Below are 25,898 nucleotides of genomic sequence, written 5' to 3'. Positions count from 1 at the left end.
AGCCCTTTTTGTCATCCTTGGTTAGATTAAATACTAGATGGACATTGGTCTTTCTAGACTTACTTCTAGACTCACTGCAGCGGGGAAAGAGGGGTCCCTGCACATACTCCTTGCACTGTACAGTCATAAACACACCTTGTTTACATGCTTCTGCGTCTTGATACATTGCTGAGTTTGGCCTATTAGAAACCTCGGGTTAATGCTTCCCCATCATCACAGCAAACTTCCATTCTGGGTTTACTTAAAAAGAGGAAAAGAAATTAAATTGATTTCATAATCCTTCTTAATTATTGACACAAGAGGACAAAAAGTTGGCCTCCAGGGTCCTGCAAACTGGTGTAAAATGTCAAAGCTAGAGTTCCTCTCCAGTAAGTTATTCTCGGTAAATTGGTTTGTTCGTTGCACACATACATATATAGATCTGTCTTTATATATGTGTTCTCCTTGTGAAAAGCATTCTGGCTACTTAACAGGCATGTGGGATCCTGCATAAATGATGCTGATTCTATATGATTCAAACTATAAAATATAAAATTACATCCCATTTTCAACATGTGAATACAGAGATTATATAGAATCTGAAAGATCAAACTGGAAATTCTTCATTCTCATGTGTGAGTTTTTTTTCAATCCCACAGTCCCATTGGTTTCAACTGGGCTGAGTAAGGTCTCACATAAGACCACATTCTGGCCCTGTTTTAAAACCACATCAAGTCTCTAATCTTGCAGTCTGATCTGTGCAAAGACAGTCATGTTATGCCAGTGGACTGTTTTTCTGGTGTGGGAAGACATTTCATGGATCAAGGCCATAACAGTTAACTACCCAAACAAGAACAAGACAAAGCTTCACTGCAGCATTTAATCTAATGTTTTTGAGGTTATATTAAGTTTTAACTTCAGAGATATGCAGTTTCCAAAAGCACTTTCCAAAATGTGTAATATTCTTAATGTATTCTTACATCTTTAAGATGACAAACATCACACAAATGTTAGAGAATGGCAGTGTAGTCACTTCTGTAAGTCTGAAGTGGACTACAGCAGAAAAATAGCGATGCCTGCAGAAAAGGTGGTCCTTCCAGGACACCCATTCCTCCTGCTGAATTTTTGCATGTTTGTTTTCCTGCTGTCTTATACTGACATTTCCAATTTGCTTGTGAGCAACATGGGTATGTGTCTTGGTTTGAAAAGACAGGTGTGTGCTAAGGAAGGCAGGAGTGCCTCTTGAAATGGAAAATGTAAACTCCCTCCATCCAAATTATTATAATTTTGAAATTAGGGGGGAGTCTCAGGCAAAGACATGGGAGTAGAAATAACAGTTATTTATTAGGAAAAATAAAAATGCAGGAAAAATAAAAATATAAAACAACACTGACAGAGTCAAAAGTCTGACCTGACACCCGGTGGGTCAGGGTGTTGGTAGCAGTCTGATTAAATGGTGGCTGCAGTCCTCCTCCTGGAGTGACAGCTGTGGTTCTGTTGAAGCAGTGATTCTGTAGAAGGGTATTGTTTTCCTCTGAAGGTCCAGTAGTGGTGTAGATGGGCCTGGTCTTCCTCTGGGAATCCAGTGGAAAAGAAACCTGCTCCCCTGGGAATCCAATGGGGAAAAGGCTGCCTGTGGTGTTCTAAATATCAGATTCTATCCAGGTAGGAATGCTTGGCTCCTCCCCCTGGGCAGAACATCTCCCAGTGGGATGATGTAATTTTATCAGTCATGCAGTGACACTCAATGGCCCATGAACAGAAGATATCTCCCCTGAGGGAGGATGGGTTGTGGAAGAGATAAAGAAAACTGCCCCACCTGGTTTTAACAGGTGGCCCAATTAACAGAAGATAACTGACCCACCTCTAACAGATGGCAATAAAATACACACCCCCAGCCACATCTTTGCAACCTAAGACAGAATGAAAGTTCAAGCAGCCACCCAAAAGGTCCACACCACTAGACAGAAGTGATTTTTCTGTGACAGTGAAACAGAGGTACCTACCTATTTTAGACAGCTTTATAGTGCCCATCTGCTTTCACTGCTATCTATTTTAATATTAATAGTGATCAGAAATATGAGTACTCTCAACAGGGTACTTTTTATATATTTTCACTGGACTCTGATGGGGATATTAACATGTCTGCAGCACTTCAATGTGTTTTCTTTTTACAGATATATCAGACATTTCACTCCTTTAGTGAATGGCATACAGATAGATGGATGCACCCACATGAACCATGTATCAGTGTGCAGCCAGGTGTGCATTACAAGTAGAAAAAACTGGGCTTGACATGAATAAAAGTGTCCTATCATACTGTATATGAATTGACTTTAACGAATTTATCTGACCATTGTTTTTTTACGGCATGAACATCACTGTAAGATTTGTGGGTTACCAACTTTTAAACTCATATCATGAAGTTCTTATGCATCCATAGTTTCAGTTTTTAAATATATCTTCCCTGAGTAAAAGAAAAAATGGCGAAGGACCGAGAAGAAAAACTTTGCCTTTGGGCTTCAGAGTCTCTTAACTAGTAAAATAACACTGGTGGGCTATGTCTACAGTTGCTTGTCAATGTTAGAGTAGGACTGGAATGTCTCAGATCTATGAAGAACTGAATTCTTTCTGCATCTCCTTAGCTCATGAAAAGTCATATTGCTGCCCACAAAGGTGCAAAGTTTGAATAAAATTTCATTTCAGACAGTGTGAATCCAATCCATCACCTGATTTTGGATTGCCATTTTGATTATTACCAGGAGCTGCATAATGGCTTGAAGGGCACCCCAGTAGGATTTCTCCTTGCTGGAGAGGAGAGCTGCAGAGGTTAATCAAAACCGGTACAGCCCTTCTTATCTTTTACCGCTTCTGCTCATCTCCCACTCAGCATCTGTCTAATCTGGGCATATTCAGTACAGTATTCCCTGTCTGTGCACTCAGAATGATCTAAATACAGCTGTTAACATCTCGATCAAGGCACAGCTCTAATTAGATTTCTCTGTTGTAGTTGAAGGAAACATACTTGGAAAGTTGCTCCATGCCATATTTCAACTTCCAACAGTAGCTGGTTTTGTTGAAACTTCTGTTATGTTTAAAAAAGGACATATTTCTAGTTAATTACAAGCTTTCACTTAAGAAACACTTTTGGAGCAAAGGTAAAGACCAAAAGGCTTAGCCCAAAATGTAAAGGCATGAAAGCGAAGATGAGAAAAATTTAAATACTTAAATATACGAGCTTAAAATGGAAACTGGTGCTCCTCTTTAACCATGGTTATTTTCTGTACTAATCTACCTGTCTCTATGAAACAGACAAAGGCAGACTTGTTTTTGCAGCCAGACAAGAGGATGTCTTTAATAAAATAATTATTTTAATAGTAATATAATAACAAAACAACAACACAACAATAACAATAATAATAATAATAATGCCAGAAAAATTAATGTCATTGAGGACCAAAAATATGCAAAACAAATAAGGGCCAGGATCAGGAACACTGAAATGTGAATATTCAATTAACAATAACAGAAATGATGTGGGACATGGTATGTAAATGATGAGTGCCTCAGACCAAGCATTCTCAATAGCAAAGCCAATTAGTCATTTGTTAAAAACAACCCACATGACTGTTTTTCAGGTCATGAGGAAATCCATCTTGAAGATGTTTGCTGTTCTAACAGCAAAACCAAACATGTTCCATAGTGCAAGCATTAAGAAGATGTATAACCCACACAGTATTCACAGCTAGGAAAATGATAAGAAGGAGAGATGCTTGAGGAGAAAAAACTTGCTAACCAGAGGTTTTTACATTGACCACAGCACCCCATGTCCCACATGCTGATTTCTCAAGCAAACCTGTTGCCAACTGAAATTTTTTTCTTGAACTGTAAAATTCATAGGATGTGCTTGGCTTGCATCAAGAACACAGCAGTTTATTCCCCACACAAACAGCTCTGTCTAGCTCAGCTGGATATAAACAGAAAGACTTCTTCACTAATTATTTATACAAACATAGCTGCATTCTGGAAGATTCATAGGAACTGGAAATTGGTTTACTTCTGATTCTTACTGGTCTTTTGATTTTCAGGGCTGTCGACTACTGAAAACCATCTAGACCTTCATCCACAGGAAGGTAATCCACAAATGATTTTTCTCCCCCTGAGAGTACTGATACTGCTTATATAGTAATAATAATCATAAAGTATTTATATAAAGCACAATCTTTACTTGTACAAAGAATTTGTCTTCCAACCTGTCCAACTTTGAGAGTACTTGTATGAGTAAGGAGTACATCAACCTTGCCGCAGATGTTTGCACTGTGAGAAGAATATTCTTACATGTCTGGAATTGCATTACACTTATGTGGCAAACAGTGCACAGATAATTGCATTATCTGTCCTGGCAAACAGTGGCTTTTTCAAATCAAAATGACTACTTTTATTAGTCAAGGGGAACTTATTCATAAGTGTTTTCAGATTCAAGTCAACTGGTTTTTACATTATGCACCTCCCTCTTTCCCCTTTTCTAACCACTGGTAGACCAAGTAGTTGAAATACCGAAACAAGCTTTGCAAGGGGAATAAGAGGAAAAATATTTTCCTGGTGCTTTGCATGCTGTCATCCACATCCTCTCACTTGTTCGTGAAATGAAGCCACAATAGGGAACATGTGAAATAAGTTCCCAGCAGTTTAAAGCAAACCTTCAACGAAAGGGGGTGAGAGAAGAAAAAATAGTGCAGCCAGTGGAAAAAGAACTATAATTTTGGTCAGGCAGAATACTGTGGCTCTGCAGCCATCTAGGACTGTAAAGCAAACCTTACCCTATTTTAAGAATATTTGAAAGGTTTGTGGGACTGGATCTCAGTTTAGGGTCTGAGATTAGCATTCCACTTGTGCAAAGTACCATGGAATTTTAATGAATAGATGTAGCCAGATTTTCTGCTCTCTTCCTGAGATCTCTGTGTTTGCTAATTTAGAGACACATTTCACATTTCACCATTTCAGTGGTGCATTTGTACTAGCACCATACTGGGGCAATGGTTAAAAAACCTGATGCTGAGAAAAGTGGTATCTGTGCATCTTATGTAGTCCTAGATACACACATAAATGTTTCCACACCTTAGATAATGAGATATTAAAATACTGCAATGAACACAAAGATCTAAGAGGCCAGTCCACAGTCCACTTTGCTGTTGTGAGGAGTTTCTGGATTTAAAATAATGGAAAAAAAAATCAAGATATTATTTAAATTTCTGCTCTAAATGCATGACTGTTTTTCCTTAGGAAGTGAGTCTCTAGGACCTGATTATCTCTGCACTTGTTTTTGTCAAACAGAGTTATTATATTGAAATAACACTTCAGGTCCTTTATGGTGGGTTCTCAAGGGGAGTTAAGTATTTAACTCATTTTGGTAAAACCAAGCAGCCATTTTTCCAGGTCTCTATCTTAGCTAGTCCTTGTCTTTATTACAGGTTTTCTGAATTATTTTCCCTTTAAAATGTTCATGTAGAGTTGCAGGGACCCACCTGCAGCAAACAATGAGAGGAGCTGGATAGGGAACTTCTTGGTCTCATAATGACCATCCAAAAACCTTGATCTAGCCTGAGAATCAAGATGCTTGACCCAAATCTAAAATTTTGTGTGAGCCATTTATTTGCCTTTAAGAAGACTGTTCAAAAAATTTGTTTTTAGCCTTGAGATAAGGCATTGTGAGATGTGTGCAGATGGTTTGGGACAAAGTTTTAAGCCTTTTATTGACATTTGCTTTGGAGAAAAATTAGGTAGCTGTCTGTATAAAATCTGGTCACACAGTCCTGAAAATCTGGCTGTATTCTTTTTGTTAATCAAAACCATACAGTAGTATGCAATGTGGTCTTTTTTATTTCAATAGCATGAAATATTTTGGATATTAGCTGCTTCTTAAAATGACTATAAATTTCAACAAATACCAAGAAAGACAACAGCTTCAAACAAAAGTGGAAACGAAACACCTCACTGCAACACCCAAGGCTTCCCAGAGCATTTAATCCAACATTTCTGGAACTTAACTGCACTCTCTAGTGCAGTTTCTGGAGCTATAAAAATCTGTTCATTCTCACTTAATGTCACAGGTTAGAGTAAATGCTTATATGCTGAATTTTAATATTTGTGTTTTTGTTGTAACTTAAAAGTCACATAAAAATTATTATAAACTGCTGGAGCACAGTCAAGTTTTGGTAAAAATCAGGCTAGATGACATATTCTCTTCATATGGGTGTGCACCCATCACTGGAAGCAGCTGCTGGGTCTTGAACAAGGTAGAAGAAGAGGCTGATAAAAGGCAAATCCTGTGAGGGGGTATAGTGATTTTTATTATGTCAATGTTCTCCCTTACGTAATGGGTCAGGTGTGAAAATTCCACTCCAGGAGAGTGCAGGAAGTTCAAACTAGCCTGAAGGTATTCATTCATGCCTTTTGATGGACCATAACTGACTCAACTGTGCTGACAGGAGAGGCATCTGTAATGTCTTAAACAATCAAAGACTCCTGAAGTGTTCCATAATCCACATCATTGCATCATCCAGTGTGAAACTTCCCACCCCTGAGGAGGTACCCGGGTATTCCCACCTGACCATAAGTGAATACAAACACAGTAGATTCTGATGTTTTGTGGGCTTTCTGCACTCCTGACAGATCAAGCCAGTGACCATCACTTTGACCAACAGACATCAAAATTGCAACAACAAAGTCTCCTTTCAGCATCCAACAGGTGGCAACTCTATACCTTTCTGGTTTCTTTTTCCTATTTTTTTCTATTTCTACCTCACATTTATTGTTATATAAAAATCCATTCTCTTGACTTTGGCATATGGTCTTGTTTGCAATGACCAGATCTTAACATTACATAATTACCTTTTAAGTCAATTACTCTGTTGCTTCTCCTCATGACTCTATCCTCCCCAAACTGTATCAGCTGAGTTTTTAATTATTATTTACCAAATAAGAAAAAAAACCAAATTAAAAATTAAGAGCAAAGTTCACATGCAAAGATTATAATCTTCTGCAGAGTTCTCTGTATGTGAGCATATTGAAGATAGTACTCTTATTGACATAGGGGTTGCTACTTTTTGTGATGCTTTCTTAGTTAGTAAAGTCAGTAGCAGCAAGAAGTCAGCATTTGAATCTTTAATTTTGTGGCTATAAACAGCCACATCATATTTCCAGCAAAAACAATGGGGCTGTTTTCAGCACTGCTCTACCAAGGAGACATGTTTTTTATTTTCTTCTTGTATATACAATTAAAACCATTCCAATCACAGAACTCTGCTCTGCATTCACTTCTGAAACAGAGCATGAGGGATGTCACTCAAAAGTGAAAATCCTGCCCTTCCTTGGGCCAAATAATGAAAGAAAGCGTAGCAGTGCAGCATTACTCATTGGATTTCTATTAAAATTTTGAATTAATTGACTAATTACTAATACTTACCCCAGTGTGCAATAAAAAGGAGACATCTTGTCATAAGCAGTCTTTTTTCCTTCTGTCTGGGAAAGATGGAAGTTTGTCCCAGTTTTGGCCAGGACCTGGAGGTTATTCTATACCACCTCACAGAGTTGCTGGGGCCAGGGGGAAATGACTCTCTGACTTCCAAGAAGGGCATAGTTTCTGACTGAAAAGAAATGGTAGCATTGTCTGCCATTGTTCATTTCCTTGGAGTCCTTGGTGAGAATTCTTTCAAGTGAATCACCCTCTCTTTTACATACTTTTGTTTCCAATATTGTTGTTTTTACTGTCCATTTTCTTATATCATTGCTGTTTGCAATAAACTGTTCTTATCTCAACCAGCGATCTTCACCTTTTGTGCCTCCAACTCCATCCTGCTGGAGTGGAAGTCAACTGATGATATATGGTTTAGGAGAGACTTGGTGAGAGCAATGAATTAGGGAGTACCATTCCTAAACCATGACAACCTTTCATCCTGCATGTGATAAGGAACTGCATGCATGGAGTATAGACAAGTTCTCTTCTTGCTGTAGAGGATTTCCACCAGTGCCTGTGTTCTTGTTGAGTAATAATGAGATAACATAATGAAACTGTAGAAGATGTATGTCAGATGGTTCTCCAATAACATTAGGAAAAAAAAAAACAGCTGATGTATGGGATATTGAAGGAAGATTAAGTTGTTAATGCATATTAGTATATTCTTAATTTCCTTTTAATTGAAAAAGACATATTGACTTTAATTAAAACCATTTCACAGGAACTGTCATTTAGCACATGTCAAGCTAGTTAATTCAGAACAGAATTCTTTTAATTAGGGTCTGCTTTCCTTATATGTGGGGCCAATGAAATCAGCCTTTCCTTATCAAGAATTTACATATCTCAAAGAAATACAATACAAATCTCTAAAAACTCTTATCTATTATTAGAAGCCCATATGGATAGCATTAAAATGATGGTGCTGGCATTGTTCATGCCACAGACATCAGAGTTTCCTTTATGACTGTTTGAAAAAAAGAAAAAGGAAAAGATGGCTTTGAAGAAAGACTATTTTAAATACACAGATTTATCCTACATTAAAGAGACTACAAAATTTATGACATAGATGCTCACATTTAAATTATTTAATGTCTGCTTAAATAAATGGGCCTACTCAAGTGTGTTGTGTGTTCTGTGAGCCAAAGACACATAAAGCATTTTCAAAGCATGCAGCATGCAGTTCTTCCCTTAAATGAACTATAATCAAAAGGAGAAAAGAGATCAGATTTTTTTTTTGGACAATACTATCATTGTTAACTTTCACTGCTTGTGAAGATTTAACAGTGATTGCTAATCCAGTGGCTGTGAACATCAGTGTGCTAATGTCATCTCAGTTATCAAATAGTACATAATCTCTATCTTGACTTTCACATATTTTCTGAATATATCTCTAGCTTTCTGATGGGTCTCCGCCTCTTGGCCGATGTACTGCTGTAAAGACCTTCTCCATGGTTTCTGGGAACCTCCATGTGTGACATCTGTAATGCTGGTCACATCCTTTCAGGAGTAAGAATAGCTGAGAAAAATATAACAAATCATAAAAGGAATAATTGCAAAATGTAGACTTAGTCTAATCATACAGGGTTTAGCCACTGTTTTACTGACCTCTGTCAACATTGGATTACAGAGATTAGTGAAAGGAATACTTAATAACTGAACTGTGGATTCTAAAGAGGATTATCTGGTAAGATATTTCATGTATCCTGATGGTTTGTTGAATATATTAGGAACCTCATTATGGGCCTGACTAACTCAGCCATAAAGGAAGAATCATTCCCCAAAATCAAGTGTAACTTAAAATTTAATGTGTTTATTGCAAACACTTTACCTAGGATCCTACCCATACCAATTTTTCCCCCAGGGCAACTCTCTAGTAGGGATGGGTGTAGAGCTGTAGTGTTAAAATCTGTGTTAAAATTTCTACAAAACCTTGAAAAGTGGATGAACTTAACTAGATGATCTGCAAAACCAAAATACTGTGCCCCAGGAGTTCTTCAGCTCAAGCAAGGGGCTGTGTAGAGATGTTACTTCACTGCCTAGTCTCCTGTGTAAAGTGTACCCTGAGTATAACTAATAACTGTAGCTCTACTTTTAAATGTGACTGTAGATTGGTAACATAAGACCCTAATATTTATTCATTAATCTAATTGCAGTCCATATTATATCTGTACTCATAAATTTAAATGCTTACTGTAATTTAGAACCCATTCAGCTGATCTAAGTCACTTTGGCACTGAATTGTGTATTTCAACTTCTTTTATGACATAGCAGAAACAGTGTTTTGCATTTTTATCATCTTGCTCAATATATTATTTGCTTCAAAATGGCAATTAGCAATAACTTTTCTTTTAAAATCACTCCTACAGTGGCTGTGCATAAGGAAGTGTGGTTATGTTCACCACAACGGTTGTAAGATTGTAGGTGACTGCCTTTATTGCTCTGCTATACTCAATTTCAAAATGTAAAAATATTTGAATAGTTTAAATGATAAGAAATTCTCAGATTATGGTGAAATTTTTAATCTTTGCAGTATTCCAGCCATATGGTTAATTATTGATGTAGCTCATACATAATGGCAGGGACAATGGAGAAACAGTTTTATGAAGGGAAAATAAGATACTGAACCCTCATACAAAGCCAGTTAGAAAAGGAATTAAAAGCAGAAGATCCTCCCTGCAAATATACCAAAGCACCTCTCAGCATAGCCTACTATGTGCCATGCTGTCAAAGCAGTGCAAAGTATTTTTTTTTTTGCAATTAATACTAAGGTGAGTCATTGCTTAGCAGCAGCCCTAATATTTACACCCCTATGGATCTCATGACTTAGTAGCAAGCTTTGACTTCAATTAAACCTGTCAGTTTCTGATAGCAAGAAATCATTACAGAACTTCAAAAGCACTTGAACTGCATCAAGATCTTCACAATTATCTATATAATATCTTTCTGCTTTTGTTGGCTCCTTGATCTTCTGTGGCAGCCCCAACCTCTCTGTCAACTTTGTTCTGTAAGAAGTTGAACCTTAAAGTATGCTATTAAAACTATATATGAAAATGCTGCAGTATACAATGGATTTCACCCAGTCTGACATTTTTTTTGGGGATAAATTCTTAATAAAAGTTGCCCATTTAAATAATGTACTGTTCATGTATTGTTCATGAATCAAACAAAGAGCCATTTAAAAATTACTAGCATTACAGAAATGTAGTAACTTTTAACAGATTATTTAAATTACTGTAGCTCTGATTTCCAATCATTTCATCCACACAGCTATGGCAGAACTATCCCAGAAAAGGGAGTAACTTTCTGATAGAACTCTTTTCTTGTTGGATTTAAGAAATATTTTAGAAGTGAGAATTTCTCAATTATGTATTTGTCTTTCAGAGCAGGACCATAGAGGGTATAGGAACACAATCCTACAAACACGGATGAAAGCACAAAGAGTTTGGAGGATTCATTCCATCCTTACAATCACAGTGAATAAAGCCTTATACACACGCAGAGTAGAAAAGATGATTTGCTCTGACAATTGCGTAGATCACTTCCTCAGGAGTCTTTGGTCCCTGCAGCTTGCCTTGCCTGGCACTTTCTCCTATTCCAAGGAGGACTTTGAGTCATGACAGCTGTGCGCATGTTAAACCATGACAGCAACTGGTTAGCAGCACCCAAAGATGGAGCCTCCACCCATCAAACTGTGAGAGCTCCTTGCTCAGTCTTCTAGACTGATGTCTTTTGTTTGCTATTGTTTTGAAACACAGCCCAGATTTTTTCAAAAACCACTGTCTTTTGGACAACTGTCTTCTGCTAACTATGTTTGAAAAAGTCAATCTTTGTGTTAAGCAATGAAAATGGCATGGTTAAAAAATAATGCTAAGGCACCTAATACATGCCTAATTATTTGCAATGTTGTTTATTAGCTCTAAACAAGGACAGTCAGATGGCTGTCCCCTCATTTTGAACAAGGGACCTATGGACCATCAGCAGTTCACTGATCATAGATGAAGAGCTCCTGGCTTTGCTCCCACTGTGAGCATATTCTTTCAGGTCATATCGCCTCACACTACAGCAAAATTACCTACTAATTTATTAAACAATTCTACAAGCATAACTAAAGCATTTGGGCTGTTAACAAATCTTTAAGATGGCTTCAAATCAGCACATAGTATTTTGCAGTGAAGTCATGAAAATGTGCCAACATGAACACATCTAATGATGAAAATGTTGCATGCAGATATCTCTTTCCCTATTATCCCATAAAATAATTGTGTATTTTTATTTATATGAGTAATTTTAGATACAAACATTTTACCAAAACCCCATTCATTTAGGAAATATATAAGCACACTGAGCTTAATATAAGAAAGTGTTTTAGAACATATTTTAGTGATATTTTATATTTCATTATAAAATGAAAACAAATTTTAAAAAAAAGTCCTAAACTACTTTTCTTTCTTCCTCATGATGAGAAAGAAATACAGGTTACCATCACATTATTTGTCATGTGGGAGTGAAGTGAAATTTATGCCTCACACCATGTATTCTTTACATGATGAAAAGGAGTATAATTTAATTTTTTTATTTGAAGGTTCTGTCTGGGCACATTGGCTACCAATTTTATTTTTATTGCAGTGCATGGATAGCTAAGTCACATAACCTTATATTAATGCAGATTACATAGGAAAGGAAAGGGAAAGTATAATTTTTGTTGTTGCTTTTGTCATTTGAAATTTCCATAGTGTCTATGCACATTGGCTACCATTTCATTTTTACTGCACTGCACTGATAGCAATGTCACATATAATTAACACCAAGGTGGGAAAAAAAAAAGATTTTCCCCCCTGCCTCTGCTATGAACATTGCTTGAAATTTTTGTATTGTGTGAATAGCATTTCCAGAGGGTGGTGGATATACTGAAAGATCTTACCTCCATTGTAAAAGATCTTACCTCCATTGTAGAAGAAGTATAATGGTATATGTGTTTGTATTGCTCCATAAGAGAGTGGATAGAAAATATAGTGCTACTCACATTTCTTATCAGTGGGATACAAGTTGGTTCAATATCTAGGAATAGTTAATGTAGAAACAGCCATTTCCCAGGAAAATGGAAATAATAATGGAATTTAATTTCCCCAAATCAGTATTTTTTATTAAAGTGCTTATCCATGCATCCCAAAATAACTCCCATGTCCACCTCTCTGTCTTTTAGCTTCTAAGCAGAGAATGTGACACCCTCTTTAGGATATGTAGGGGTACTCTGTAGCTGTGGTGGACTCATTCCTCATCAACGACTTGTATAAACAACAATTACCAGGATGGACACGGTGCCCACCTGCATGGGGAGGACCAAACGGCTGCATGACTGGTCTCTTTTCCATGATGTGCCATTTTACAAGTTAGCACCAACAACAGGCAGGATTAACTTTGGGAAAATTGTGCCTTATTTTGGTGGATCTGTTGTGAGCAATTGTCTCAATTTTGGAGAGCGAAAGAGGTCAGTTTATTTTATTTTATAATTTATTATTAGAATTTGGGTATCATACACAACATTGCCTCTTTATCCTTGACCTTTGGAGGAACTGTATTGTAGTACTTAAAACTGACTTTAATTTTTTAGGAGCCACCCAAACAGAAATAGGGCTGCCAACAGGAGATGTCAAGCTCCAGTACAGTCCTTCCTACAGCTTGGGTAGTTCTACTAGTCTGAGATAGATCTTGTGCATTGCAGCTTGCACCCTGCTCTTTAGGCAGAATACCACAAGCTGGTCAACAAAGCTACTGAAAAGATTGGAAGGCACGTCTTTGAAGAGCAGCTGAGCACTCTGGGTTTATTCAGTTTGGAGAAAAGGGGGCTGAGGGGTGAACTCATTGCTGTCTACAACTTTCTGAGAAAGGGAAATAGAGAGGGAGGGGATCCAGGACAATCTGTGGGAATAGTTCAAACCTTTTTCAGGTTGGAGCTTGCTATTAGGAAGCATTTTTTTATTGAAAGGGTGGCCAGACATTGGGAATAGAGGGATGCCCCAAACCTGTCAATGTTTAAGAGGCATTTAGGTTATGTGCTGAATAGCATGCTTTAACTTGTTATTTAGGTAAATAACTTCAATCAAACCTGAAGTGGTGAGGCAAGTGGACTAGACAAATGTTGTAGGTCCTTTTCAACTGAAATATTAGTCCTCCCCTCCCCTCAGGCCATAGAGGATGGTCTCAGACAATTTATCCAGCATCAGTAATGTCCCTTGCTTTTTTATTGAACAATATTTTGAATGGGAACATTTTTGAACATATGGCTTTGCCCCTGCATGGACAGACACAAAGCTATCTCCAAGTTTGTTCACACACCTTTGAAGAGGCTGTTAATAAAGTGGAATAAAACAGTTTCCAGGCTCTTCCACTCTTGCCAAAGAGTAGGACAATAAAGGAACTAGGCTGAGATTTGTGGTGTACATGAACTAACCTGAATCTGGGAGGACAAGATAACGTTTGCCAACATATCTTTAATGAATTGTGCATGGCATTAAATGACTACAGATGTATGTAATAGATTTTGTGGTGGCACAACAGGCTACTTGGCAATAAGCCACCTGAAAACAGAAATATGTGACAACACAGTGTACATTTTTAATGCATTTCCTTGTGTGGAGCTTGGAAAAGCCTCTTTCTCACCCACTGCAGGTTACTTGTGTGCAACAGCAGGAGCATTCCTTCTTCAAAATATCATGTATCATGAAAATCATAAAAGAAATGCTGGACAGAAGAATCCCACAAGTCCTCTCATTCATGCTGAATTTGAGGTGTCATCTCCTGTACTGCTGCTGCTGCTGTTGCTTGGATGGTGTCTATGAAAATCGGCATCCTCAGTCATGTAACACAAGGATGGCTTGCTTTCGTAGAGACATTTGCAGTGTTGGGCACAACTTATGATGATGCTGGTGTTCTTTTCCCTCCTGTAGCTCACGTGAGACTGAACAAATGTGAAATATTATGTAGCAGGTGTTAGAGGAAGAGGGATAATACAGCAGTTTTGGAAGAAGTGCTGGATGGAAATAAACAGCTAAAGTCTTGATCTGGAGAGGAAACACAGAACTGTCCTTTCCTCATGAGATACAGGAAAAACAGGGAGTGTGTATTGGGGGTTAGTAGAAGGCAATTTTAAACTTGTTTCTAAAGGTCTCCATATGTTTTTATTTGTGTTTTCTATTTTCATTTTGGCTGCATTGGAATCTTGTTTTATACTGGCACCTCCCAGAACATTTTTAAGTTATGAAAAACATACTTATCTCAGAGCTCCACAAATGAACTATGACTTTTTCCCCTACTCTAGGTTTTCATTAAGCTCAGTGGGACTAATTCTCTATTGTTCTGCACTTTGTGTAGGTCTTATGTGTCAAATGAGGGTGAAATGCCAGCTAAAACTACATACATCTTTGACTGATTAGCCTTGAAGTTTGGGATCACATACCAGAGATTTGTGTCCAAATCTTACATCTCCAATGTGGCCTGAGCTTCTTCAGATGGCAGGTGATATCAAGGTATTAATAAACCACTTTCTCTTCCACGATTATTTCTGTAACAAAATGCTGGTTTAATTTCTAAAGTATATTTCATCACTCTATTCCCTGCTTTTTTTTATTTTTTATTTTTTTTTTGACAGCCACCATGAACACTGGCAGGAGGCTGACAATGGAAAGTAATAGCAGGAAAAATGGATTTTTCTCAACAGGTTGAATACACTGCCAAAATCCCTTTGCATTCCACCTGCAGTCTGCAGACCTCCTGTTACAGAGAAGCTGAAGCTAAATAACCAATGGTGGACTTTATATGCTAAAAATAAAACAGCCCATAAGACAAAAAACCAGTTTTAAAATAATAATCAAACTTATAGTCATAATAGAAATGACTGATTTCTTTCTGTGATGAACTTTCTCCATGAAATATTCTTTCTCTGGAATAACTGTAATGGATGGTGATAGATGCTGGTACTCAAATTTGGGTTTTTTTCTGTCAGAAATTTATCCTTAGGGCCTTCTACTTAGCAGCTCTTTTGATCTGTTATCAACCCACACCTCTCATCTCAGAGACTCTTCAATGGAGAGGGTACTTCTTGAATAAAAACTTCTTGTACAATCTTCAGAATAAAATAATTATTACTTCTCCTAATTTGATCATTTGACCAGGTAGCTGAGATACAAAGAGTCCTCATTCTTTACAAATAGGAAAAACCAAACACTGTAGCTTATAAACATTATCATGGTGTCTGGCAAAGTCAATTTCTTATGCAGCACAATATTGAATAGTAAGTGTCTTAGTAACAGCAGGAAAAGAGAATTTTTTGAATGCTGTGTTTATCAAGTCACCTACTTATCTCTCACTCAGACAATACTACATTGAAAGGAAATTTCTGTGAATTGGAGAAACGAGGATTTGACCACATGCAGAAAGACAATTTTCCTATTTTATGAACTTATGCACCAATTAAAGTTTTTCACCAGATTAGTTTATTACAACCATTGTCTGATATTCTATACTGTTAAGTTATATTTAATACTTGTTATGAGATTAAGACACAGAGATATATCTAGTTTAAGGCAATATCTTCAAAATTCATTTGTAAGAGATCTGTATTAAACCAAATATTCAGATTAATGGTGATGGGATCATTTAATGTCTAATATGAAAGAAAAGAAATATGAAAGCAAAGAAAAAATCACTAAGACAGTGGTGCCATCATTGTCTCTTTGCAATCACTTCCCCAAATGTTTATACATGTAAGCACTGACTAAAAATCACTTAAAAGATTTAATCCGATGCTATTAGAACTTTTGCTGGTTGTTTACTATGTTTGACCGGCTTATGTAAGTACTTTAAACTAATGCATTGTCTGAAACTAACTTGCAACAGGTGAGTTTAAAGGCTAGTTAAAAACATGTGTGTTGATTATAAAATGAACAGAATAATTTTAAATTATTTCAAAATTTATGTAAAAATGAGTGTATCAAAGTACACAAAAGCATCTGACTATTTATACTCAAATTTTAAAATCATAAATTTATAATAATTAACCAGTAATTTTGAAATAGATACCTTCCCTCTATGTTTTAATGCATTTAATAATGGAGATCTTCAGGCTAGCATGTTCTAAAGAAGACATGCAAATGTTTAGTGAAAAAAAATAAAGATAAAGAGAATGCTTGCTGGTACTCCTTTGAAAGAAACTTTTAATGTGAAGACACTATTAACACATTTGATCTGTCATGATGGGTAGCAGAATATGATTTTACAAAAATTAAAAGAAACTTTTATTGGAATGGACCAGAAATTTTACAAAAAAAGTATTTGATAAGGGCTATATTTCTGGACATCTAGTACAGGCATTTATTAAATATTAAGCTCCGAATGTTTCGGGGTGTGTCCTGCCTGGCTTCGTCTGGCCTCGCTGCTGGACCAAAGGCGGCAGCTGTGGCGTTTTTCACCCCAGAGATGCCTTTGGCTGGCTGCGTGCTGCAGCTGGACGCTCAGAACAAATCCAGGCAAAATAGGAACTCAGTTTACCTTTGGTGGAAAAGATTCAGGCAACGGTGAAGAGAAAAGGAGCAGGTTCTGCCGTGGAGCTTAGATCCAGAGTTTTATTGTAGCATGGTGGACTTCTGAATGTGGTAACAGCTCTCAGACAGATGGCAGAGACAGAACCACGGCAGAGACCCCGACCGTGTGGTCTCGTGTCCTTTTAAGGCCCGGGGACAGGGGGAGGGGACGGACAGGTGAGGGCCAACCAGGTGTGAGCAGGGGAAGGCTCAGGGGATGTGGACGCTAGGACAAACCAATGAGCCCAGGCCTGGGGGCCATCTGCCAATCACACGACGCCTTGCTGGAAGGTGCCAGGCAGGAGGGCACAGGGGGAGGGGGAAAGGTTGGCATGCTTGAGGGGGATGGGATAGGTGAGAGGAAATGGGACACACTGCAACAGGCATTATTGGTAATAATACTATTTGCTTTCATTGACAACTATCAGAGATATTAAAATGGTGTTTTGGTAGTCTTTTGATCATCTGTCATTTTCCTGGCATACCAAAGTAGTTAAAATAAAATTGTTTGGGAAGAACACTATTACTTTTCTGTCCTAGATTTATGATTATATTCAGCATAGGAACATATTTCATGTTGTGCCATCAAGTGACTTAGTTTATTACCCAACAGCTTTCTTCCTGCCAATCCTAAGATGGGCCCAGAAGGAAAAAACTGCTCACTCACCCACATAGTTCTCTTGCTTTCAAAACATTACATCAGAGCATTCGTGGTAGGACCCTACAACCAGATATGGAGGACTTTTTGCAGCAGAACAAGATACCAAAGAAAGATCTGCAGACTTCCATGGTGTTGTCTCATGTTCATGGTGCCGCAACTTGCTGTCTGCAGATGAAAATTACTTTCCATTAATAATTGATGCTGCAAAACATCCTAGTCTGTTTTAGTGACAGATAGTGTTGCTTAGTTTAAAGAACCACTGCCAGAAGCTTAACCATTGGTTTTGATGAGCTGAAAATGGGCTAACACTGGCCTCCGTTTTTTTCAGAAACACTTGAAAAACAACTATTGCCATGACCACAAAGTAGTAGCAATCCCTTTTCACAAATGCAGTTTGTTCATAACCTTGTGACATGGACCATAAATAGCCTTCTTATATTTCACACACATGAACAATTAACATGAACAGTATATATAATATTTACTTTACCAAAAAACAAACTAAAGTGCTATATGAACAGCCCATCTATTAGCAAAGGATTAATTTCCTATTCCACATTAAATCCAGACTGTAAGCCAAGCTAACTTGCTTGCTATGACACTCTACTGGTTGCAGGTATAAAGTAGTAGCAAGGAACCACATATGTTTTCCAGAATCCCACTCCTTGACCTTGTCCAAGTCTCTCTGGATGGCATTTTGTCCTTCAGACAGATTAGAATTATGTTATCAAAATATGAGTGCAAACAATGAAATAGGAAATGAATATACAGTCAATAGATTTTAAACTATAATATGGATCTCCACAGATATAATTGAGATTACTTAATCTCATTTGGCTCTACCTTTCAAAGAAGTTTGAGTTTCTAGCCAAATGAAGGCCATTCATGTGGGTTGAGATACCCATAACTCCTTTTCCTTCATGTTTCCCCTAAAGCAGTTTTTAAAAAATCCTAATTTTTTTGTTTTCATAGGAATTTAGAAAAGTATAAAACTAAACTGGGCCTCAAAAACACAAAGAAACTTTGGAGACGATACTCTGCCACGTAACAGAAAGAGATGAGAGCATACATTGACAGACCAGGAACAGTTAGGAAGGAAAGATCAAATAAGATGTGAGAAATCAAAATACTCAGAGATGTTTGGGAACAGAAGTCATATTACTAATTTAATTACCAGTGGAAATGGTACATGTGTAGACATTATTGTGCTAAAGAGAGGTGACAGAGAGGTTGAAGACTGAATTTCTTTCTTTATTTCTTCCTTTCTCTACTTCATTAATCCTGATGTCAATAGAGTACAATTTCTGTCCATACATTTCACTGGAGTTTTATTAAGCTGATGGGGATTCTGCAAATTAATGTGTGATATTGCATCATAATTCAGTGGACAATGCTTTAAAAAAAAATTTCAGACCTATCCCTGTATTTTCTTTTTCATATTTTCTGGTAGTTGTGATTAAAGATTTTAAATCAACACCAGTTGCCACACCACAGTGTCTGAAATACTATTGTCATTTTTTCCTATAAGATAGACACATCAGGATAAATATTTCAATGTCAAAGCAAGTATTTCTTTTTCCTCCATGACTACTGAATTGTCCTAAAGATGATAAAAATGCAGAACTTGAAGGAGTATAACCTGAAAGGATTAAAACTATGCCTCTTCTGTAAAGAGGAGCTGAATTAGAGCAAAACATGTAAAAGTAAGAAAGGAATAAAAAACCCTGGACTTTCTAAAATCTTATGGTAAAGGTAATTTAAATAAACTGTTTAAGGAAATAAATTTCTTTGTAGGAAGGAATGAAGTCCTACTTTGGATTAAACCAGATAGTTATTATTTTTATTGCATCAGTTCTCTTCTCCCTCCCTGCCCCAACCAGAATGAAGATAAATTAAAATTGTACTAACACATGGTTAGGATGGATAATAACTCCTGCTGTGTTTCTCTGCTTATGTCGATACATGTTGACTGGGATGGATAAAGTAAGAAGTAGCTAATATCAGTAAGGTGATTTGAGTGGCTCTAAAACTGATATGGCCAGTGGTAAGGATGCTGGGATAACGGAGGCATCTGCTGAACTCCAGCTCTTCCTGCCAGCTCTTGCAGGGTCTGACACTACACAGCAACCTGTCTGTCCATGCCCAAGCTGTGGCTGTGTTTACTCTTGAAACAAAGCTTGATTCTCCAGATTTGTTCTCTAGGAGCATACTACAGAGACTGCAAGGAAGTTGTAGTGTCAGTGGAGACTCATGCAAGGTCTGCTTGTGAGGAGCAGTGAGGGAGCTTGTGCTCCCATATTTAAAAGAATAGCAATAACACAACCAGCCAATAAATTTTTTCTGCTCTAAACCTGTAAACTGTACAGAAATCAATGTCATATTGCCACCCTAACCACAACTTATTGCTTGTAGGAGCACATCCAGGTTTGTTCATCTGACTTTGGGAAGGACACTTGGTGTCACTTGGGTAACACACTTTCAACACAGGTTTTATTTAGTGTGTCAGATTGCAAAACAAGTAGTTAGACCTCAGCCTGAGACTGACTCACCTTCGACTCATCCAAAATCTGTAGAAAAGATTATTATTTGAGTGGATATAGGCATACAACAAATGGCATATCTTCTGCCCTATGCAGACCCACAGATAAAAAGTAGAAGGACATATTGATGAACAGAAGTAAGATTAAGTCCTCTATCTGGCTTGAAATCAAAATGGAATCCAGTCCTATTCAGTCAAATATTTTGGCTGGATTTTTAAAAACTGTTGGGTCAGTGCATTGCTGTTATTCACTGTAACAACTTATATAAACAGATAAATATGTGACTTTTTAAGCCAAATGCTCTTCTCAAGCTTTGAAATGTTACTACAGTGAAAAGTTTGGCTATCTAAAAGTAATCAAATGTAATGCTTCATGTTGTACAGTAACTTTTCTGTCTGAAGAGGTTAGGAAGGATATATCTTCCCATGTTAATGGGTAAGCTCGCTTTTATTTTTTCATGAGCTGATATGTTTTTGAGGTAGTTATTAATACAGTAGACACAGTGTGCTTGGCCTAATTCTTTGTGCCAGTGATGTTACTTCTCCAGTTGGGAGAAAGCATTTAACATCCCAGAAAAAATGGAACTGTTACTCACTTTTCTTCTCATGGATTCAGCCAAATCATTCCTTTGTGGCCATCCAAATTTTGGTCTACTTTATTTCTCTTTTAGTCAATCAAATGTAATTTTTAATGTGTCCAGTAATCTCTATGCTCAGGCTTTACCTATTAAAGCACAACTAAGCACAAAAGTGATGCAGGGCACTGGTTAATGGTGACTTTCCCTCATACATATGTAAAAAGCTTGTCAAATATACCTCTGCCTAATGAGAGAGCACAGGTGTTCCAACAAGCAACAGCAACAAATTAAAAAAATAGTCACTATCCTGTCAAATAATGTTTGTATATCAAGGATCTGGAATACAAAGCATATTTACCAACAATCACATTTTGAGTAGAATTCACTTGAATGTAACACCTTCTACCTCTAAGGTTTTGAGTGAGGCATATTAAAGAAGATCATACAACTTACTTATCCCAGGTTCTTTTATGAAAGCTGTCAGCTTGCTGACAGATATGATGAACATTTACTTCAGTCTTGTAGAACATTTAATCGAACTTGTTCCTATAGCTTCAGTCCAAGGAGGGTTACTGTTTGCTTTAGAAAAATGTACATAATTGAAGAACGATGAATACATGTATAACTTGAATGCAAACCATTATCTATGACATTCATTTATTTGTAATGAATACATACTACTCTATAACAGGCTTAAGGGAAATGTAAGCAGTATATGGAAATCTGTTTAATACAAGGCTATTTTCCAAAGGTCCATGCACCATTCATTGAACTTTAAGAAACTTTTGAAAATACAGGTTGCATTTGCAAACTTCCATGTATGGAGAGCTGGCAAGCTGCCTGGTTTCTACTTGAAGGATTGTCATCCTTGGAAAAATAAATTTCTCCAAATAGACAAAAGTCAGTCTTTTCATGTTTTACTGCAATCAAATTGATAAGGCTGACAATTTAATGTCTCAACACCTAAAATACCTGTGGATAATTAGTTACTTCAATTATCAGAACTACAAATTCCTCTGTTTTCAAAGATTGTATATATATGACAGAGATAAAAGTACTACCAAAAGCTTCCCCATCCTTAATCTTTAGTGATTTCTCTTAAGATGTGAAATTATTTTTTCCCAAATGAATGATTTTATAATTAATGGGAAAAAAATCCAATCCTGCACTGTAATCAGTTTTTAAATGTTTGTATTAATGTCCTGTTTTATTTAATTTGATTAATGTTTCATAGCCTGCTTGCCTGTTAAATGTATGTGGAAAGGTGCTGGCATTCTAGCTGAAGAGATCTTTATGAGTGAGAAAATGCTTAAGGCTTTTTCAAAGTAGTTGCTGAACATATGTTTCTCCTCTTTGACTCCAGAAGATGCTAACAGCTGTCCCAGCAGACAGGTATCACAAGGTTAAAGAGCTGTGGACCTTCAGGATCTGCATGTCAGCAAAGGAAATGAGTAGTTTCTCAAAATTAATAAAGAAAATGGCAGCAATGATGAGAAGCAGAAGGACCCGACAACAACAACAGAAAAAAAAAAAAAAGAAAAAAAAAAAGAAACAAGCAAAAAATGAATTCTGGGTAGTACAACACCTGGCAGAGCTGATTTTAGTATCTGGAGGTTGAGTTCACTAATCTTTGCTATTCATATTGATGTGAAACTTCATAGAGTTTTAGAGATTTGTATCTATTAATACATAATGGAGTGTTGCTACAACATGGGAACAAGTTTGCTTGCATCTGCCATTCATTCTCATGATAAAAATTGATATTAACTTTTTAAAATGCCTAACAGATAATTAATCAGAACACTCAATAAGAAAAGCTACATCTTTAGAGTATCCTTTATCTTTAAAAAAGTAATTAAAAAAAAATAGACTAAAACTCACCAGCAAGGCAACCAAACATTCTCCCCCCCTCTCTTTTGGTTCTCTGTCAGGCTGTGTTGGAAAACAATCAATCTCGCTCTTGCTCTGGCTTGGTAGAAGTGCCACAACACAAGGAGTGCACTGCTTTGCTCTTTCTTTGAAGCTTCGATGACAAAAGTTTTTATCAGAAGCTGACTGTATTTAGGATTATGAATATGCAATGACTCTCATTAGTATTGAAGCACAGGAACACGGTCTGACATCCCTTGCCACTTTTAGCTGCTGCAGAGTTGTCTAATGAATTGTCTTGCTCTTTCACTCTCATAGTCTTTGCTGTTATGGCCCAGTTTGAGAATACTATTGATGGCAAAAAATTAATTGCCAAAACCTACTGTTGATTTTGTTAAACAGTGTTGAGTCAGTGTTTAAATTGTCAAAACAGAAAACCATTAAACTCTACAGGAGACAAATCCATCACAAGTGGAGAGGATATGCAGAGCTGCATGCATAGCCGTGCACAAGCAAAAAGGTGTATGGCACAGGTATGCATACAGTCTTGTAACTGCACTTATACATAAAAACAGATGTATGTGTGTCAGTGATGGGTCTCAGAAACCTAACGTCGTGATGAATTATTTCTTTTATTTTTCCAATAAGAACAAATGGAGATAATGGAAAGATTTCAAATGAGCTTGACTCTGATACACTGCTACTTGATCAACCGTTTTATACTCCTTATCCCATTGGAAATATGCCAAGTACTTTTCAGCTCATCTGCAATAATCTGTTTGAATAAGTTACTGATAAAGACAGTTCCAACAAGTGATTAAGATATATGGCTTGATTTGTTGTATTTGAGGAGGTGTGTAGGCTTTCAGAAACAAGCGGAAATGACCCTTTCCCCCCAAATGGTTAAATTCAGTAATTTTTCCCTTATTCATCTGAAATTTCTTCTGACATTAAAGAAGGTTTAATGGCTCTCTGCAGATTGTGAAGGGTAAAGTGACTTGAAACTGCTAATGTATTCAAAAAAGCTTAAGCAGCATTCTGAAAGGTGTGTGTCTACTGCAAATAATAAATGATATGAAGTTCTCCCAGTAAGATGTCAGTCCTCTGGAGCTCTATATCCATTTAATCAGTAATGGAAATCATCCCAGTGCAAGGAAAGAGGATCTCTTTAATTTTTATTGTGATTTTTTTGGCACTGTTGCTCTAACACAAGCTTTGCTTACCTCTTAATCCAACCTCAGGACTGTCTGTTCTTATCAGCTGGATTAGAAAATAATGAACATCTACATCTTGTGAGTATCAAATACAAGACCAATTTGAAATAAATGCGGTTCTGACAAAATTGGCTCAACCACCATACATCAAATACTTGTTACCTCTCTTTGCCTTAGTGACTGCACATGACTAAGAAAGAGTGAGTGATAAAATCTGAAGAAAGATGAAACCAATCTGGACCTTTTTAAAGATCATCAATCATTCTGCACAGCCATGATATTATTAGTTCCAGTAAGCCTTGTTCTCCCATTTTATGGACATCCCAAGCCCCCCACACCAGGACCAATGCTACCATGGGAAATAATTTTTATGGGCAGCATCTCAGTGTGGGCCAATCAGATCTAATCACATAACAAGCTACTGAATTATTCAATGTTCTCCCTAATTTTGCATTCTTTCTGCACTTTGCTGTCACTACAGGGTTTTAAAAGTATGGATTTCTACAATATTTATTAAGAAGATAACCATTTGCAGAAATTTTTCTTTCTCTATGTCTTTCAATAATCATCTTTCCCTTAGATGGTTGCAGTGTACACACTACTATACACAGAATATTTTTGCTAAAAGAATAACAATCCATAATGTGGCACTCAGCTTTAAACACTCCCAGTTTTTAATATACCAAATGTAAGGACAACAATAGCGAAACAATTGTGTTCAAACATAAAATATTCATATTTACAGAGCAAACTATAACCAGCATGTCTCTTAGCTGTTGCTATGAATACAAGGCTTACATTGTATGTGAAAATATTTCAGTTTTAATTGCAAGTCTGTGCAGAGATGATTTGGGGTCTGTAATTAGCACATAAATTTCAGACTTTGCAACTGCTGTGAAAACACACATTATTTATGGAACTATTATCTAAATATAATTCAGTGTTTTTTGCTTTCAATAACTACTGTAAAAGTCTGATTTAATAAAATGTGAAAAATTTCCCATCTCTTGCACTTCTGTTCACATTATGGAGCATTCATTCCTCTGCACTGCCATTTCCCACTCAATCTGCCATGGACTTTGCTTTTATCCATACTTCATTCACACCTCAGGGAGATTTCTTCACAACCATAAAGTGCCTTGCACTTAATTTGTTTAAAATGAAAGCCTGGATTATTCAAATAGCTCTGAACTGCACAAACAGAGTAGTTTTTGTGGCCTCTATCCTCATGCTTTTCTTCATGGCTAGAAGCAGGAATAGACAGGAGTCTAGTCTAAGATGGGTTTAAGCTCCTGTGTGCAGATTTCCAGTTATCCAGAGAGGGTTAATGGAAGGACAAAGTGTTGCCTTGTTATCACCACTTATTGTAAACTTCAGGCTCGACCACTTCTAGCTCCCATCAGTGTAGGGCAGAACCAGTACAAAATTTGCTTCTTCCTTGCCAGAAATGCCATTTATTTTCAAAACAAGTTACTCACAAAACCTGTTTTACAGCAATAGTTTCTGAGACCTTTTACTGTTCTTGAGTTTAAAAGTGTATTTTTGGGTCTCATGGAGCTGAGCATTTTTCTTGCCAGCTTTGTGCTTGTCTCTAGGACTGGAACTACAGATGAAGAGACTGGGTACCAGGTATGCACAAATACCACAGTGTCAGGTTAAATAGCAAAACAGACCTTGCAGTAACAACAATGATAAGCCCATAATATGGGCTTAAGTTACATCAGAATGTGACACATTTTTTCCCTATATCCTTTTGGGTCTCTCTGTATATAGTTTTGCTCTCTTTGAAGGAAAGTACTTGCCCACTTTCTATCTGCTTCCAAACTGCAAGATGGCTTGTTGTCTCTGGCTGCTCCAGCATCTATTTTCAACGGCAACCTCAACAGTCACTGCAGTAATAATCAGAATAATGATCACTAACAGGGCTGCCTTGCTTCTCCCAGGGCTGCCTACCCTTACACAAA

At 37.1% G+C, this 25,898-nt stretch overlaps 1 protein-coding gene across 1 annotated transcript in view; it reads left to right on the top strand.

Moving 5' to 3' along the window:
- Positions 1-24,934, top strand: part of LOC139600467 (uncharacterized) — a 67,553-nt gene extending 42,619 nt beyond the window's left edge. The window contains exons 12-14 of the mRNA XM_071448647.1: positions 4,068-4,112; positions 14,867-15,021; positions 15,144-24,934. The gene's annotated coding sequence lies outside the window, so the exon portion shown is untranslated. The remainder of the gene's footprint in view (positions 1-4,067; positions 4,113-14,866; positions 15,022-15,143) is intronic.
- The last annotated feature ends 964 nt before the right edge of the window (positions 24,935-25,898 follow it).

The sequence above is a fragment of the Agelaius tricolor genome, unplaced genomic scaffold (genome assembly GCF_023055355.1).
Source record: "Agelaius tricolor isolate 1412-34295 unplaced genomic scaffold, bAgeTri1.0.p SCAF_27, whole genome shotgun sequence".
NCBI lineage: Eukaryota > Metazoa > Chordata > Aves > Passeriformes > Icteridae > Agelaius > Agelaius tricolor.
Note: the sequence above shows the minus strand (reverse complement) of the source record. Positions and strands in the feature narration are given on the sequence as shown.